The sequence below is a fragment of the Vanessa atalanta genome, chromosome 14, assembly GCF_905147765.1.
Source record: "Vanessa atalanta chromosome 14, ilVanAtal1.2, whole genome shotgun sequence".
Classification (NCBI taxonomy): domain Eukaryota; kingdom Metazoa; phylum Arthropoda; class Insecta; order Lepidoptera; family Nymphalidae; genus Vanessa; species Vanessa atalanta.
The window spans coordinates 9,826,182-9,845,288 of NC_061884.1; the positions used below are offsets into that span (position 1 = coordinate 9,826,182).

The 19,107-nt window shown below is 31.2% G+C and overlaps 1 protein-coding gene across 1 annotated transcript in view; it reads right to left on the reverse strand.

Annotated features, from left to right (window-relative positions):
• The window catches only part of LOC125068785 (connectin-like), a 32,971-nt gene extending 14,238 nt beyond the window's left edge, over positions 1 to 18,733 (reverse strand). The window contains exon 1 of the mRNA XM_047678096.1: positions 18,660 to 18,733. The gene's annotated coding sequence lies outside the window, so the exon portion shown is untranslated. The remainder of the gene's footprint in view (positions 1 to 18,659) is intronic.
• Between the last annotated feature and the right edge of the window lie 374 nt (positions 18,734 to 19,107).

The window sequence follows — 19,107 nt, forward strand, 5'->3', positions numbered from 1 at the left end:
GTTTTTTACGACGTTTTCCTTCCGAGTACGAGATTTATTATAAACAAAAATTAAGTACTTGACTATTCAGTGGTGCTTGCCCGGTTTGTAACTGAAATCTACGATTTAAATGCTTTAGTTCATAACACTGGGTTCAAGAAACACACACACACAAATTTTATAGTAATAAACAATAATCTCTTTTTTTAATTTTAAATAGGCAGACTGACTGGCAAATGCGCCACCAGATGTTAAGTGGTAACCAACGTCCATAGACATTGGTTCTGTTAGAAATATTAACCATCCCTTAAAATACGCCTCCATTTTATATCCCTCGTACGTTACACAGGCTTAGTCATCCTTCCGACCGTAACACATCAAGACTAAATATTACTGTTTGACGGTAGAATATTTGCTTTTTATTGCCAGACTGCATACATAGACAGATATGTTTTCACACAACCTCTACAAAATCTCTAATGAGAGACATACAAACTATTTAATTAATCGCTTGACAAAAAAACTGATTACTTCATAATATTTTTCTATCCCATACCAATCTCATTATAAAATAATGTCACAGTGCGACAGATAACTTGTATGTTATATCGTAATATGAATTTAGCCACCTCGTTAAACTGAAATGTGACCGCAACTCAAATATAGCAGAGTAAGGCATTCCCGGCAGTTCATTGCATACGTATTCTAGAACTGCTATGTTCTCATTATATCAATTTCATTGATTATGTCATATCATAAATATTAGTTAAATATAATATTAATTTAAATAATTTTGTATTATATTCCATGACTCGGTGGTAAGGCCTTGTGTATACCCGTCTAGTAGTGTAGTGTATTTAGTATCGTTGTATTCCGGCTTAAAGACTGGTTGTGCCAGACTAATTACAGACACAAGGGACGTAACATCTCTGTATGCAAGGTTGGTGGGGTTTTTGGGGCATTGGCGATGTAAGAAATTGTTAAAATTTCTCACGGCGCCAATGTGAGCAGTTGCCATTGGCTTGTTCATTGACCGCGTACATATTATGTAATAAAAATATACAGTAATCGACGATTATAACGCTATAGAATTTATTTAGTCATTTGATTGTAATAAGGATCTTAATAAGGTTTTAATAAGGTTCAAATTAAATATGAACGAAAAAAACAATGAATAGGTATCTAAAGCCATGTACTCGTATATGCAATACGTAATTTTTTTTTCACAAGCGTTAATGCAATATAGTGTTTGTTTAGGTCAAATCTTGCAGGCTTAATTTGAATCACTTGCTCTTATAATATACATAAAGTTTCATAATTAAAGTCAATGTTTTCATGTTAATTTAGTTCTGATGATAATACATTTTTATACTAAGTTCGATTTGATAATACACAGGATTGGCTCTAGACAAAATAACTTTTCGACAGCCACGGAATTTTGTATACAAAATATTTTAATTTTTTTTTAAACTATTGATTAATTAAAACATAATGTAACAAAGGCAATACACAATGCTTCACGCGATTTCACCTTCATTAAAATTTACTGCACGGGTCATATCTTGATATGTTATCCAAGATACAATCTCTCTTAATAAAAAGTCTATCGAACACGGAATTTTTCTTTTTTCAAATCGAACTGGTATCTTAAGAATAGCGTGATCAAGCAAACCTTCACATCCATTGTATTAATTATGAGAGGATATGGTAATGATCATGATTAACTTTACTACCAATGATAAGTCAAGTCGAGTTTTATTTCTTTAATGGAATATTTTTGTATATTCTTCTACTCTTTAAATTTTTCGCGTAATGTCCTAGAACTAATATTATTAATAGTTGAGAGAACTTATTTCTGTACACTAAATTCAATTTGAATATCTGCGGCATTATCAGAGAACATCATTTAATTTGACATAATACTATGAAAATTACTAAAATTAACTCGCCTAGCAGTACTTATGTATATGTAGAAGTGTCCTGACCGATTTATCTAGGTTGAATTAATGAATAATAATATTAGCAATTATATAATTAACTACCAATCTCATTTAAAGAATATTAATTGTTTCGTTGTGTCGCAATTATACCAAAAGTGAAATACCCAAATGTCACAGTAACAAAAATTCAATTGTTTTACGTAGTTATTAAATGGTTAGTGTTCACCCGCATCTTAGTCGAAGTATGAGACAGTTGTTCGGTGCCCTACGATCTTATCTGAACCCCTAAAAGTGTATGTAAATTGCATGACAATCGGTTGAACAGTTAAGACGTAAAACATCTCATACAAACCACTATCACACTTATAATAGGATTTTACTTCCAAAATGTATACTTTTTAATATCAATATTGTAGTAAGCAGTGTCATTATTATTTTAAAAGTAGAAGCTGACTCTTAGACCGTTAAGTCATCGGTTAAATTGTTCAATTTAATATCGTACTGATAGCGAAATATCCACTTGAAAGTGGGACTAGTACGATCGCGAAAAAAAAATGAAGCAATGTAGACGCGGGCGACCAATCGTGATTAAATAAACCGCAAACGATTCAGTTTGAGTTAATTGCAGTGTAAAAACGTTCAGGACATACAATGGCTTCATTAGTGCGGGTATTCCGAGATGTGCTCAGTGGACTATCGGACGAATATAATTGATGAATCGATTTAATTCTGTACAGAATCGTTAATTTCGTTATTCTATACAATTTTAAACCCATACGGCATCTATAATGAGGTATTTTATTAGAGATACTTATAGTATTTTACATAATAATACTACATACATATATGTCAGGTCGCTATGGCCAAAAATATATGAGATCAAAGAAAGTATTATTGACATATATATACGTTTGTTATTCAGCTAAAACTACATTATTCTAGTCATTAAATTCTAAAGCTAAAATCCTAGATTCATGACTGGGATTATATTATGATATTCTTCCAAACAGCGCTTTGTATTGTTGTGTTCTGGTTTGAAGGGTGAGTGATCCAGTATAACTACAGGCACAAGGGATATAACATCTTAGTTTCCAAGGTTAGTGTTGCAATGGTTATGTATGGTTAATATTGACAGTAGTGACCATTATCATCAGGTAGCCCTTTGCTCGTCCGCCAACCTTTACCATAAAAAAAGTCTATGATTAAACCTGGCGTTAATTTAGAGCAAAATTAAAAAAAGTAATTTGGTATTAACCATCAGATTCAGTTGTTTGTTCCTCAGCCTTATTAAAAATATATAAATAAATAAAAAAATCAAAAGACTTAAAAAGGTTAAATATGAATGTTAATATAATTTAGATACAATAAATGTTTATAGGTAAGTCAGGCAAAAGAGTGATTAGCCTATAAAGTGGCGTCGAAAGACTAATGATTAACGAATGACTTAAAAGTGACATCACTTTGATTTAAAAAATAAAAAAAAGTAAGTTTTCTTTGTTCTTTGAGATTGCATGGATTATAATCAAATAGGTGGATAAATTTCACCAATGGAATTTACAAAAAAATAAATAAATCTAATAGCAAAGATTTGTGTTCAATGTGGGTTCTTGATAATCGATGTACCTACATGTATCTTTATTCAGCCTTATAGATGTAAAAAGGTATACCTACTCAATTAACTGAACCCTAAATTTCATTACAAATAATAAAATATAAACATATTACTTGATGGTAGGGCTTCGTGCAAGCTTGTTTAAATAGGTACCACCCAAACATCAAATATTCTACCGCCAAACAGCGATACTTAGTGTTGTTGTGTTCCGGTTTGAAGGACGAGTAAGTCAGTGTAACTACAGGCATAAGGAACATAAAATTTTAGTTCAATGGCAATGTATGTATAATGTAATGTATAATGGGCGGCGGTAACCACATACCATAATATGGCCTATTTGCCTACCCATATGATAAAAAACAAGCGCCTCTGGACGCCCGACAAAAGTAAAAACTTAAACTAATCTAATTAATTTAATATTAAAATTTAAATTTGAAACCATACAGACCGTCGCCGTAACGAGTTACGTAACGAAGTGGCTTATCCTCCCATTATGAGTTATCACTTCAAAATATGCTGAGCAAACGCTCATCAAGTAACTGGAAAAAGAGAAATCATTGTACTTCGGCAAAACAAGAAACTGTTACAATTAATCTCAATGGGAAAAAAGAAACTATGAAAATCGAAACTGTCTGTATTGATACCGGATTTTGGAATTGTGCACAATAAATCGTAAAGCGACGCTTGAATCACGTCTCCCACCTCTAACATCAAGATTTATAATCTATGCCATTTCTAATATAATCAGCTCTGTGGTGTCGCCTAACTAGAATTAATTTACACGATGTTCCAACGCAAAGTTCAGGGCCTTTAGAGCGGCATGAAACTACAATTTAGTTAAACATACATTTGGACACACTCCAAACATGGTACATTATAAATACTAAGACCATTGTACCGTATGGAAGACGAGGTAATTTGTTTACGTCAGTCTCATAATTCTAAATTTAAACTTTTTATAATATTAAAAAGTAAAGTAAAGTTACAGTTAGTTAACGACCCAGTGCTGGGTTACCTAGCTACTCTCATGCGAATTGTTGGATACGTACGTGGCAGGTTATCCTGACACAACCTATTTTTTTTTTTTGTGTAAAGCAAATAACCTATGAACGGAAGATTTATTGGCTCAATGTCATTCGGGTCGTTAGCTACAAAATATATACAGTACACACACATACATAACAAATACCCACACACAAGCGTCTTACACACATCTATTGTATAGTGAACTATAGGATATTCATCCATTCCATTTATAAATCATGACAATATTTAATTACAATTTGATTCCAATAAATTATATTGGCAACATTATACAATTCGAATGATTAATTTTCACATCCATTCAATATTATAAATGCGAAATTAACTAACTGTCTGACTAAGTAACCGAACTATTTACTTTATATTAATTCCGTTATTTAAGTAAATTACTTTTGTTGTAAAAGTTGTTTAACTATTGTTGTAAAAGTCGTTTTATTTTACTTAAAATAATTAATTTAGATTGAATGAATCATTCCTTTGACATAGATTGCGTAATAATAATGAAGTTATTAATATAAATAATTAGATAACGCTAATTTTATTGATTGTTTCATATGAGTAACTTCAATTAAAACTACTCACTAAAATATTTTTAAAAAAATATACAAACAAATAATAAAATTTTAATACTTTTTGGCGTGAGTGTTCGTAACACCATCCATTCACTTCAGTGGTTAAGATGATATATAATGTAAATTAAATGTAATAATTTTCGTATTCAATGCGAACTTTGTATTTATAAATGTTATAAAAGAGTAACTACTGAGTTTATTCTCGGTAGAATCTAAAATTGCGAACCGGTGGTAGCTTCACTTAATGTAGTTTGTTAAATGACGATTCAAAACTGCTTGTAAAACCCTACTTGAATAAAGTGTATTTTGATTTTGAAATAAATTAGACTTTGATTTTGAAGTATAATTAAAATAATACAAGCCTTTGAAAATGTAGTTGACAATGGAACGCGCTTTTCCCTTACAATCAAAATTATATTATATATATACACATATATATACTAGTATATGAGGCAATAATAGAACATTGAAATCGTCATACATAGGTAATTACAATATTTAACATAATTTACTTAAATATGTAAATTTAAATACAGTTAAATTATTATTTATCGTAATATTGGTATTCGTTGATTCCTCTCTTTCGTACTTTATTTCCGGTCTCTCATTAAATACTAAGCCTTATTTGTAAATATTCAATTTCATGACATTTAAATGTATTAAAAGACCACGATAAAAATATCTGCGGGACCTTTTAAAAACGAATAACAAATTCCACGTTGGATATATCGATTTTGTGTCGCAAACTTAGTGTTATAAGTTCTTTGTAAGTACTAACTTAAATCTATGTTGATTTAAAAATTAACTACTTTATATATGTAGGTAGTTTACTTGTTTTCATTACTGAAATTCCTTGACTTTTAATATTTACTTAAAGTTTAATCCGTGTGAATAAGTATTGAAAACTAATTATCTAGTAATTTAAATTTTACATCTTTTAGAGTTATTTTAATCAATCATATTCCTTTTTTAAATGTAGAAATAATATACTTATTATTTGATTGCTATATAACTACTACCATCGGTTCTGACTTCAAAAGAACCCACGAAAGACACTCGGCGATATTATGTCAATTTGTAATTGTTTACTTATATCAAAAATCACAAAGAAATAAGCAGTAATAAGCTTTTTCATACAAGCGTTATAAGACATTATTCATCTAAAGGTCTTTTCCACCTTGCTGATAGCATCGATTTTTAAAGTATAAACCGTACGCGATCATAATTGAATCAGACCTTTTGGAACTGAGATACGCGCGGTCCGGTAGCGTTGACAAAATCGCATCGATGACTCGTGAGGCGTTGTTACGTACTTCGTTAATTAGTATGAAATTTTATCCTTATTTAATATCGCGTTATTATAGAGTGACAACTGTACAATGATTTTAGTGATAATATTACTATTAAAATACCAATAATAAGTAGAAAGATATGTCAAATATTATACAGTCTATCATATATCATTTGCTAAAATACAAATACTTTTTTGGTTTTGCCAGAGTTGCTCCTTCGCTCGACAAATGTCACTTTCGATTTACATCGACAAAGTTCCTTGCCATTATCATAGAACGAGGACAATGACACGAAATACATATTGATCAAGTCCATGCCGGATCGAAGCAATCGACGAGGTGGGAAAGTTAATATAAAACAAAAAGTTTCTATGAAAATAATTTTAATTGACACTCAATTTTATGTTTTATTATTTACTCGGTGATCGGGCAAGCCCCTCTGGGAACCACGCACTTGTCACATATTTTACAAATCAGCAATATTTATTTAATTATTGGACATGGACAAAAGGCGGACTTAATGCCTGAAGGCATTCTCTGACAGTCATTAGATCAAACAGAAAACCATGAAGGCGGTAATTAATAATTGACAAAACATAACAATGTACATATATGTACTTATATGTAAGACTATAAAAAAAATTACATACATACATAGATCTAAATTAAATATAGTAAAAACTATGGGAACTAGGGGCTTTCTGACAATATGTGCTCACGTAGACGAGTCTTAAAAGTAAATTTAGTGGTAGCTTTTCTAATATGTTCGAGTACTTTATTCCATAATCGAGTAGGAATTAGAGACGAAATCGGAAGTATGAGTAGGAACAGAAAGAAGGTAAGAATCCTTAGAACGAAGTTGACAATTGTGATCTAATGTGTACTTAGTATTGTTGTTTCGAAGTGTGTTTCAAGGTTATTAGAGTCAGTGTAACTACAGGCACAATGGAGATAACATCTTAGTTTCCAAAATTGTTCGCGCATCAGCGATATAAGAAATTTCTTACGGCAACAATGTCTATGGGCAATGGTAACCACTTACCATCAAGTGGCCCATTCGTCCGTCCGCGTACCAATATTTAAAAAATGTTTTATTATATATTTGTTCTGTACATGAACAAAATGAGTATTTTTCTATTTCGTGACATTTATTATTCATGTACTATAATTTGCGTTTGTTTTGATTTATGTTTAAGGTGCGAGTTAATGGACTAAAGAAAGAAATTACGTTAAAAGTTTCCAAATAATATTTAGGTTAATATGTTTGTGTGTGAGTATTATTTGATTAATAATTTTATGAAGTGTTCCGCCCTTTTCTGGGTGCTGTTACCCTGTTTATAATAGCACGTAAGCTTATTAGGCATTAAGTAAATAATATATTTACTCGGGTTGGTAACTTTGAAAGACGAATTTAATTGTCATATGAATTATTAACATTGAGGCCTTTAATTAGGTCGTTTAATTGCTCTTTATAACTAGCGCCCCGCCCGGCTTCGCATGGATGCACTGCTGATACTAAATATACTACAGAATGTCTTTATATACAACGTTTTAAAACAGCTTTCTCAGTTAGTTCAGGGCTATATTGATCTATATTAAATGCACAAAGTATTTAAGTATTTTAATTGGATAAGGATGAATGCTGTATTGCTTGAAATAAGTGTTCAGCCAGTGTTTGCAGTGTAAGCACAAAAACTTCTGTCTATTTACGAATGTGATGACATTAGAAATCTCTAAAAATAATCAGCGTTTTCCTACCATACCTCTTGAATCGCTCAAACTATTATAAAAATCGCATTAAAATCTTTTGCGTAGTTTAAGAGATCTAACCACACACACGGACTGACAGGCAGCAAGACTGTGAACTGTGTAGTGATATATGAACTTGTGAAATGGAATTAGCTTCATTTAAATTAGTATTCTAATCGATTTGTGTAAAAAAATGTGATCATCGCTGCGAATTTCAAAACAATTATTAATCGAAATTATTTGCAGGTGACCTTTGCCTGCTTCCATAATTGAAATAAAAAAAAAAAAAATAACGATATACGAAATTACTTTGTTAATCTATTTTATTAATATGAATATCATAAATACTTTAACCAAATTGTTAAAATCGGTGTCGGAACTGACCATCAGTTTTAATTAGAACATAAAAGATTTTAATCAATAAAATACCCTTTTATTAAAATTAAATTCAGGTAAGGGGCGATAAGTGCATATGGTTAATTAATTAAATAGAAAGTTAAGTTAAAAAAAAAATAGGGTAAGGTTAAATGTGATTCGTATTTGGGGTGATATTTGATTAATGTTTTTCCGTCATTTAAATTTATTGTTGCTTGGATATTAAAAAGACGAATTGTTGTTTTTTTATGTATTTTATTTAGAAACACATATTGTATATACATCTTGTAGGTACTGTTTACGAGTTTTTATTTAACATACAAAGCTTAAGATATAAGGCCGGGCAAATGGGTCATATGATGGTAAATGGTCACCACTGCTAAAAAACACATAAAAAAAAACGAATCAATCCTTATATCGCCAATGTTACACCAACTCAAGAACTAAGATGTTATGTCCCGTGTGCCCTTCAAACCAGAACATAACAGTACTAAGGCTGTTTGGATGTAGGATAATGGATGAGTAGGTGGTGACTCAGACAAGCTTGCACATAGCACCCTACAACCAAATAAATCGTGCATAATGAATTTGAACTACTTAACTCAAAAAAGATCATTGGCATTACATTAGCAGCCTGTGAATTTCCCATTGCTGGGCTAAGGCCTCCTCTCCCTTTGAGGAGAAGGTTAGGAGCATATTCCACCACGCTGCTCCAATGCGGGTTGGTGGAATACACATGTGGCAGAATTTAGTTGAAATTAGCCACATGTAGGTTTCCTCACGATGTTTTCGGCTCTTTCAAGATCAATTGATATCTTTTTCGTTTCTTTAAACAAGCCGCCTCAATAGCTAAACAGTATTGAGTACGCTTAGAGATATTCGAGTTGTAGTTGATTCGTCTGGGGATATAAATAGTCAATGTGCTTCTAACGCTTAATTGGAAGGACATATAAGAGTATTAGTAATACCTTGAAATAATAAGATATAGCGTTTATGAGAATTTACGTCATCTTAGTCATACTAGCTTTACAATCTAGTTGGGAACCCGACAAGTTTGGAATTCGCAATATTCTGTTAATATTCACGAAACTAACTAATACGCCATCGTCCCTAATAATAAAAATGTAGAATACATTTTCTATACACTTTTTAATGATACAATACTGCTAATCAAAACCAACGCCATCGCCATTCAGCCAGCTTAAGTCTTCACCGACGTGTACCATTATTACTACCTAAATTATTATTATTATTATAAAAAAAAAATTTTTCAAATACCTGTATATACTTTTTTTTTATTTTACGTTCAGTTAAAATCATAAAGCGAAAACCCAAGAGGAATTCAACCCTCATAAATTCTCCCTTGTTACAAATCGATTTGAAAAAAATCTTTTATATCCCGTGTAATAGCGACATATCCATAAAAACTAATGTGCGGTGCACTGTTATAGAGATTTTAAATTCGACTGCATTGCCATTTAACGCGGGAAAATATTAAAATGGCGTACTGTTATAAGTATTATTATCTGTGCTATTTAAATGAAATTGAGTTTCGAAAGAACGCGCTATAAAAGAATATAACGTTTTCGTATTCACAATTTTATTTGATAATAATACTAATAATTTAAAAAAAGGTTCTTATTAATGATTATTTTAATTAAACGCGTACATCAATTAAGGACTACCTAACGGATTTTCTGCTAATGCAGCTTTGTATGTGCGCAAACACTGTATCTGTGTGCGTAACAACTATAAGTATGTGTAAAGACTCCATTGCTTTCCAAATCATAAAAGTATAGCACTACAAAGTTCCAAATTACGAGCTCTACTAAAATTATTTAATATAAAAATAATTTATTGGCTGGCCAATGTGTGCGACCTCAGTATATGCAGATCCATAAGATAACCCATGAAGAATTTAATTGTAATGCAATACGCAATGATATTTAACTAGTTGTCGCCTGGTATGTCCTTCTTTGTGATTCAAGCGTGCTTTATAATAAATTTAATCAAATATGATTATGTGGTTTGGCTGTGAAATTCTGACAGAGTTACTTTCGGATTTATAATACGAGTTTAAATTATTTAAATCGACGAATTTAAATCTTATAATTATATAAAATATTTTACAGTAGATATAAATATTAACAATAATATTAATTGATTGTAACTTTTAAAAGTATACACGCATTTAATCGGCGTATCATCGAACGTAGGTTTTGAATATTTCACAAGTGAAAGACAAAGTTAATTTGAATAAAATACATTATTTTTTACCATATTAATTCAGAGAACTAACATTATAGTTATTTTTCCAAAAGTCATTCATTCTTTCAATCGCATTGATCAATCCTTGTATTAACATTGTGCTACAAAATGTGCGATATAAATCGCTGTCTGTTGTGCCTATAATTGGCTCATTCGCCGTTCACAAGCGGTCCAGGGTAATCAATGCAATGCTATTTAGCCGTAGAGTGAGTAATGAATAGGTGAAATTACATCACTTAGAAATCCCTGCACTTAACCCCGACACTAATCAATGTCTTCCTATACTAAGTATATAGAAGAGTTCTATTGATGATGATATCTTGCTGACCATATAATTGGTGGTAGGTTTTGTGCGTCAAGCTAGGTACCACATACTCATATATATGTTTTACCGCAATTAAGAAAACTAGTATAGAGTGATAGAACATAGACAAGGGATATAACATCTTAGTTCCCAAGGTTAGTTATTTGCCAGTCAGCTTGCTTATTTGAAATTTAAAAAAATATACGTCCTTAAAGGTTTTCCTGAACGGAGAATATTCAACTGCACGAGGTATAGTATAATGTTCGTTCATTCTAAGTATGAAAATGTAACCAGAACTTAGTTCTAAGTTTCACTTTATTACGAATATTTTGACTTAAAAACTTAATAACTTTTTATTGTCCCAACGAGGGGTTTAAATCTTCAGCCAAACGCAATCTACTAAACTAACCAAGCCATCAGTTATAAATAACAAAAAAATATATACCATTACAATCATATTGAACATACTTAAGACAAATGTGACAGAACTTTAGATTTATTAGATACATTAACTATAGCAAAATAGACACTATTAATAACTATTACATGGTATAATATTGCATAATTTATTTTGAGGTTATTCCCTTTATTCGCTTTGTTACTAAAGCGCTAGGTCTGGTCTGAAAAGACCGTCATTAATTTTTGTCTGATAAAAGTGGAATACGTCGTCCTTGAGTCTTTGTAGAATTTAGTTTCACTTGCCCTACATATACGAAGTAAATAGATTTAAAGGGGTGTACACATTCGAGTCACTAAAGAAGCGAACAGAATTAAGGCAATTTTACGCCGACATATTCTTACTTTTCTTGACATAGTTCAGATTCGTATTATTGTACAAATAATTGTTTTATATGTATTTTTTTAGCATTAGCAGCCTGTAAATTTTCCCACTGCTGGGCTAAAGGCCCCCTCTCCCTTTTAGGAGAAGGTTTGGAGCATATTCCACCACGCTGCTCCAATGCGGTTTGGCGGAATACACATGTGGCAGAATTTCGTTGAAATTAGACACATGCAGGTTTCCTCACGATGTTTTCCTTCACCGCCGAGCACGAGATGAATTATAAACACAAATTAAGCACATGAAAATTCAGTGGTGCCTGCCTGGGCTTGAACCCGAAATCATCGGTTATATGCACGCGTTCTAACCACTGGGCCATCTCGGCTCTCTATATGTATATATATAATAAATAACCTATTGATGCCTCCTTCTGAGGAGAAGGTTTGGAGATTTAAGCACATGAAAGTGTCCTTAATCAACGTGTACGAGAACGTTATAAGCCCAAATTAAGCATGTAAAATGTTAAATTCAATGGTCTGGACCAGACTTGAAAGCAGAATCTTCGATAAAAAATTCGCGTGTGTTAACTACTGAGCCATCTTGGAGCTCTTATTTATAAGTTTATATATTTCTTCTTTGAAATACTGGGACAGATATATACCTATTTATTTTACTAAATATATTTTCTTTTTGCCAGTTTTATATACGAAACGTATAATAGCTTTAATAAATTAAATAAATAGTTTAATTGAATCATCATAATTTCATCAAATATAAACTATAGATTTGAAAGCAGTGGTCAATTACCAATAGGCCCAGTATGTTCGGGCCTGAGTAAACTTTTTAGTAGTCGTTTCAACAGTGTCTCAAAGCATAACTCCAAAAAAACCTCATTTGATTCTTCACATTATTAAATTTTTCGTGATTTACAGGGAGTAGCATCTGCTATAGGGTTCGGGCAGCCATGAGTTTTCACGCCCTTGCTTGAAAGCCTCTACAACAGTAGCTTAGATCATTTATGTTGCATACCAAATAATGTTTGAATAGTATTAAATTATTTACAACCCAGTCTAGAAGAATAGTTGATATAGAACTCGTTAGAACTCGTGATATTTGTGGATACAAACCACTGACTTTTAAAGTTGTTAAGTTGAATGTAGACCTCAGCAATATAACACATCCCGTAAATGTCACAGTTAAGTTAGATAACTTTTTTATCCTAGGGTATAGATCCCATGGTATAAAGGACGTATAGCGTTATTAATAAATTTTTTAATAATATCAAATACTGTTTAATTTCACAAGTATATATCACTTTAAATATTATACAGAAAATGTTTTTTGTGTCAAACTAAAAAGGAATTTTCGATGAAAAGGTTTCATAGGTTTCGGGTATCGGAGTCCATTAATCTTAAGCAGATATCCAATATCAATTTATATATATATATATACATATATTGCTGATCGATGTACATATTCGTTGCTAAATTCTCATTAAATTAGATTAATAGTTCTGGAGTTCTATGCAAGCAACACAAATATACGCCACATATTCTACGACGAAACAGCTATGTATTGACGTGTTCCGGTTTGAAGGGTCAGGATTGATCAAGTGAAATAGCGTCCACATATCAGAGCCGATGTTAGAAGGCGCTTCAACGATTTAAGGAATGAATAGTAACGCTCATATATCTGAAGAGTTATTTCGTAAGAACGAACTCACAATTCACCGCATAACGTGAACGTGAAATGTCAAATAAATGTCATTTACTATGATAAGTAATTGTCAATACCGGTCTCCCATTGGTCGGAATACGACCCTAATAAAAATATAAAATACAGTGATTGGAAATATATTATGTAAAATGGAACTCGACTTAACGATACTTTGTCATCATTGAAATAAAAAAAGGCCACCGAATTGTTGTTGATTTTTAAGTTTGAATTGACATATTGTGTTGTCATTGGCAGTAAAGTAAATAGCTATGCATTATTCATTGTTTTTTTTTTCTTTCCTATTACGTATAAATCGTATTAGTAGTAACGGTACGCGCAATATGCATAAAAATCGGTCAAGTGCGAGTCGGACTCGCAGATGAAGGGTTCCGTATATGTATGAAAACGACAAAAAAGTCGTATCTGTTGTTTGGGAACCACAATTAAATATTTATTTTATTCTGTTTGTTATTTGTTTTTATAGCGGCAAAAGAAATTCATCATCTGTACAAATTTAAAATGTTTAACTATCACGGTTTATGAGGTACAGCCTGGTGACAGACGCACAGAAGGACCGCTTTTTAGTAATAGGGTCCCCTTTTACCTTTTGGGTACGAAGCCCTAAAAAGCGATAGAACGTTTTCTCTTCCCGTATTATTAATATGATAACGAAAACGTTTCAAGGATAAACGTATCAAAATAGCGGTTTGTAAATCCGCTTGCAACATTTCACGATTGAGGTATTAAGTCTCATAGCATTTTTTGCATTATTATAATATGTAAATATAAATAAAGAACACTTTAGTTATATTAAACCTTTCAAGAGGATATAAGAATAAACTACATAAATGTTAGTCGTGCAGTTTGTCTTGGTTAATATTCAAACAGATTTCTTATGAATCAATATTAAAAATTCAAAGTGAAACGAACTATCCACTTAGAACTTCATTCCAGTTGAATAAATTTTACTAAAAAAATTATCAATGACTTCTTAGTTTGATTTTTTTAGTACGTTTTATAGACTGACGGTCAATTGGCCAAGTGACCACTTACCATAAGTGGTCACCAACGCCGCTGTAAGAAATATTAACCATTCCTCCTCCTTCGTTCCTCACAACGCCAATGTACCGAAAACTTTGGTAACTTTAGACTTTGCTCGCTCGCCTCTCAAACCGGAACACAACAATACCAAGCATTTCTGTATAGTATTAGAATATGCGATGAGTGGCAGCTACTGAGACGGGCTTGCACAAAGCCGTATAAAAGTGAAGTAAATATCATATATTTTTTACCAAAGCTACGATGATATTTTAGATTGAAGCGTTAAACAGAATAAGAAAATATATATCTATCTCTGTTTAACAAAAATATATTTTAATTAATATATAGAAACTTTTTATCACATATTAAAAAAATTGCAAATAACACAAACGTGATTATGAGTTACTTTTCACTCCAAAACAGGTGAATTCGAATAAATCCTGATCGTGTTTATCTTAGAATGTGATACAGCGTAACACTCAAGATCATTTTATTGAATATGAATTAATTTAAATTCGACGGGCGAGCCTTCGTGAATAGATCGATACTATTTATATTTATTCATGAAAGTAATTAAATAACTATAATGCAATTTTACCCATTTGAAGGGTGGATTAAAGAAGTAGCATATGTCATTCACCGGGAGTCAGTCGATTTAGTTCAAATTTGTTATGCTGAACTATCTATATATATGATAGTTCAGCATAACAAATTTCATCTAAGTCGGTTCAGCGGTTCAAGCGTGAAGAGGTAGCAGACGGAGTTACTTCCGTATTAATAATATTGTTATGGATTGGTTCAGGCGTTCCAAAAAAGTCAAACTCATTTATTGGCAAGTTTGCACAATTTATTAAAATAATGAACAGTATCGAATTAATAAATCTAAAAAATAAATTTAAATGATAAATGTAAAACAACGAATACAATTTAGTATACTAAATACAATTTAGTATACTAAATTGTATTGTACACAACAACAGATGTGCGTGCAAAGTTTTAGCTAAATCGGTTGTGTGGAACTAGTTTAAAATTCAGTCGCAACATTTGACCCACGCATAGAGTTAGAGATGAAGTTAGGAGTAAATAAAAGGTTTTAAATTGTCTGCATTAGCGAAGTGGACGGATAATAGCTATAAAAAGAGAGATAGCTACAATGTTAAAAGTTTTTTGTTTTTTAATTATAATACTGACGTAGACAAAGGAATTTGGAGTTAGTATTCGTTGATTTTCACACACAATATAAATTTAATTCTACGATACGATCATTAAATGTAAATCATTGATAAAAACTAGCTAAACCTGCGGCTTTACCCGCACAAAGCCTGTAAAACTTTACCTATAGTACATAACGTCACCCCCATTTTATACCCTGGTGGAATATAAAAAAAGGTGCCAAGGGCCTATCCCGGGTTTAAGCGTGAAGAGGTAACAGACGTAGTTACTGTCGCTTTTATAATATATATATATAATGTTCTAGCAGTAATTAATTATAAATTCTCTTCATTAACATTTACCTCATCCTTATAATAGTTAAAGTTCTAAAAACTAAACTATAAAACAAACTAAATATTACACAAATATGTTAGTTGGTACAAAGGTTTAAATGCCACCAGCGATGTTAAAATCGCAGATTCGATTTTGACCCCTTGATTATTATCGTCCCCACTCGTAGCACAAGCTTCACGCTAAATTGGGATATTGGAATACTATTTTTATTTATAAGAAATTTATATACGTATGTTATTGATCGCATGTTCTTGAATGACTTAATCGTTTGAGGTCATTGATACAATGTAATTTTTTTATCAGCTTCCTCTTATCCTACGGAATATCAATTTTACTTGTTTATTCATTAGGATGTCCGTGCAATGTTATTGCTTTAAGGATGATCCGATTCTACACTGAGGATTTTTTGCAGAATAAGGAACTCCTCAATGGTCCAAGGATACGAATTTTGCTTATAAAAATGTTCCATTACTACATTACATTAAGAGTTGTTCATATCTATAGTATGATTATTATTATTATATATTAAAATAGTTTATTATGATTTTATTGTATATAATTAACAAACAATCCAAGTAAAATACTTTAATTGAAATTTACATTTGGAGTTAAATAAACTAAATGTTGAAAGGTTGAATGAGCTAAGAATTTATTTCATTTTTTACTAAATATTTATTGTTAGCTGAGATAGCTCCGTGGTGAGATAACGTGAGTCTTAGCCGATGATTGTGAGTTCAAACAAAGGCATGTGTCTATAATTCATGCTGTAATCCTTAACCATCACGTGTCGGATGTCGGATGTGAATTTGCCACATATATATCCACCAACTAATAACAAGCTCTAAGCCTTCTCGAATGGAGAGGAGGCCTTAGACCAGCAGTGAAACATTCACAGCTGTATAAAAATTAAAAGGCTGTAAGGCAGAAAAATTCGATTAAAATTAATTCCGATGGGTTAAAAATACTTGCAAGTAGGAAATAGAGCTTTGCAGAAGATTCCTACCCAGTCGGACTTGCACAAAGCCATAACCTTAGATTATTTGTATATCTAAATAGTGTTGTTCAAATAATTAAAACAAATGACAGCTTTATTATCTTGGTGTGCGTGACAACTACGCTTGACATTCGCCAAACGTCATATTATTTTACCAGTGTACGCGTACTTAGAGGCTAACAGTTGACCACAATTTCTTTCGATGCATTCTCAGACTTTGACGAAATATCTATAAATAATCATACTACCAATTATGTCCCAATTTGTTTATCAAACAAAGACGCTAGAACAGATCATTGCTCCAAATGGAATGTAATGGAAAGTATCGTAATGAAAAAAAATATAGTAATCAATAAATTATTTTTTTCAAATTATTAAATACTAATTATAATACGGGTATTCGAAATAGACATATAGACACTTCTTCCCTTTTTTTTCATCTATGGCCGATTTTAATAATTTAGTAGCAATCGCTTCATTATCGGTGAAATTATTTAGGAATAATATACCGATAGACTGTTAATTATAGGCTTTCTGACAATTAGATATAGTAATTATGGGAAGTTTTTCCGAAGTAATATTTTTACAGGTTATTTTTTTCTTTGAATACCGCAGATACTTCAAACTTTTGTTCCATTTGTGAATTTATTTTATTATAATATGGAAAAAATCTTTAAAACAAAATATAAATTTGTGTAAACAATAATTTGAAAATTTATAATAATTATAAAATATTACTTTAAAATTTTAAAAGATCTATTAACTCATTTAAGCACACAGACGTAAAACCTTCAAACTACTTTCTAAAATATCATTTGTTACGCGGACTCTAATAGGTCATTTATAAAATCCGACATAAAATAAAATCTCCTTAGTATGAAACTCCTTTAAAAAGACCCATTGAGAAGTTTTAATATCTATTTTATCCGCAATTTTTATTTATCGAAGCAAACTATAAAAACTTTGCTAGTTATTTCCTTGAGAAGTTAATTTTTAACAATCTAAACAAAGGCTATTTCATACCGTGCCTTTGTAAATTTCGCTCACTTTTTATACTGAACCATTTTTATTATGAAACTCTAATTACCCAGGGGATATTTAAGAGCTAAACAAACTTCTTAATCTAACAAAATCTGATATTAAGAAGTTTATGTAATAATTAATTCTTAAATGATTAAATTTTAGCAATTTATTTCTTTAGGCATCTTTTATGAATTATAAAATTTATGAATTTAATAAAGAACTTTATTTTATTTTAATATTGATGAAAGCTTCGAGAAAGATTAATTATATTTTATTTTGTTTTAAAAAATCCTATAATACGCATGTTTTTATTTTTGTACAATACAACAATACTTATAATATACGAATAACACTGACATTAAAAAAAAATCTTGAAAGCAACAGATAACTTAATAGCTAGCTGGCGCCAAATTCGAAACAATCACACAATACAACACAACAGATTAAAAATACAAAAATACTATACCCGTAACGAACACAACACGTAACACAACGTAGACACGACAGCGTGCATGGAACACGACCAGCCGCTACGGGGCTATCGCTACGACTGAACTTTGTTTGAGAACGCATAGAACGTACTTGAGCCTTGATGGGACATAATCGTGTAATGGGTATAATGATTTTATAATTATATGCGTTTAATATTCATTGAGTTGTAAAGTTTTTAGTTAGTTTATTAATTTATTGTTATGACATAGTATGCGTATATGCGATTGTCTGATATGAATGCTATCTATTAGAACCCGTTTATAAAATGAAGAGAGATTTATTTTTGATGTTTGATCCATATTTTAGAACCATTAAATAATATATACCCGTAAACATCGGCATATACTACTTCTATGTAGATGGCTCCAAAGGTGACATACATGTGGATAATTTTCATTAACTTGAAATGAATTTCCATAGAC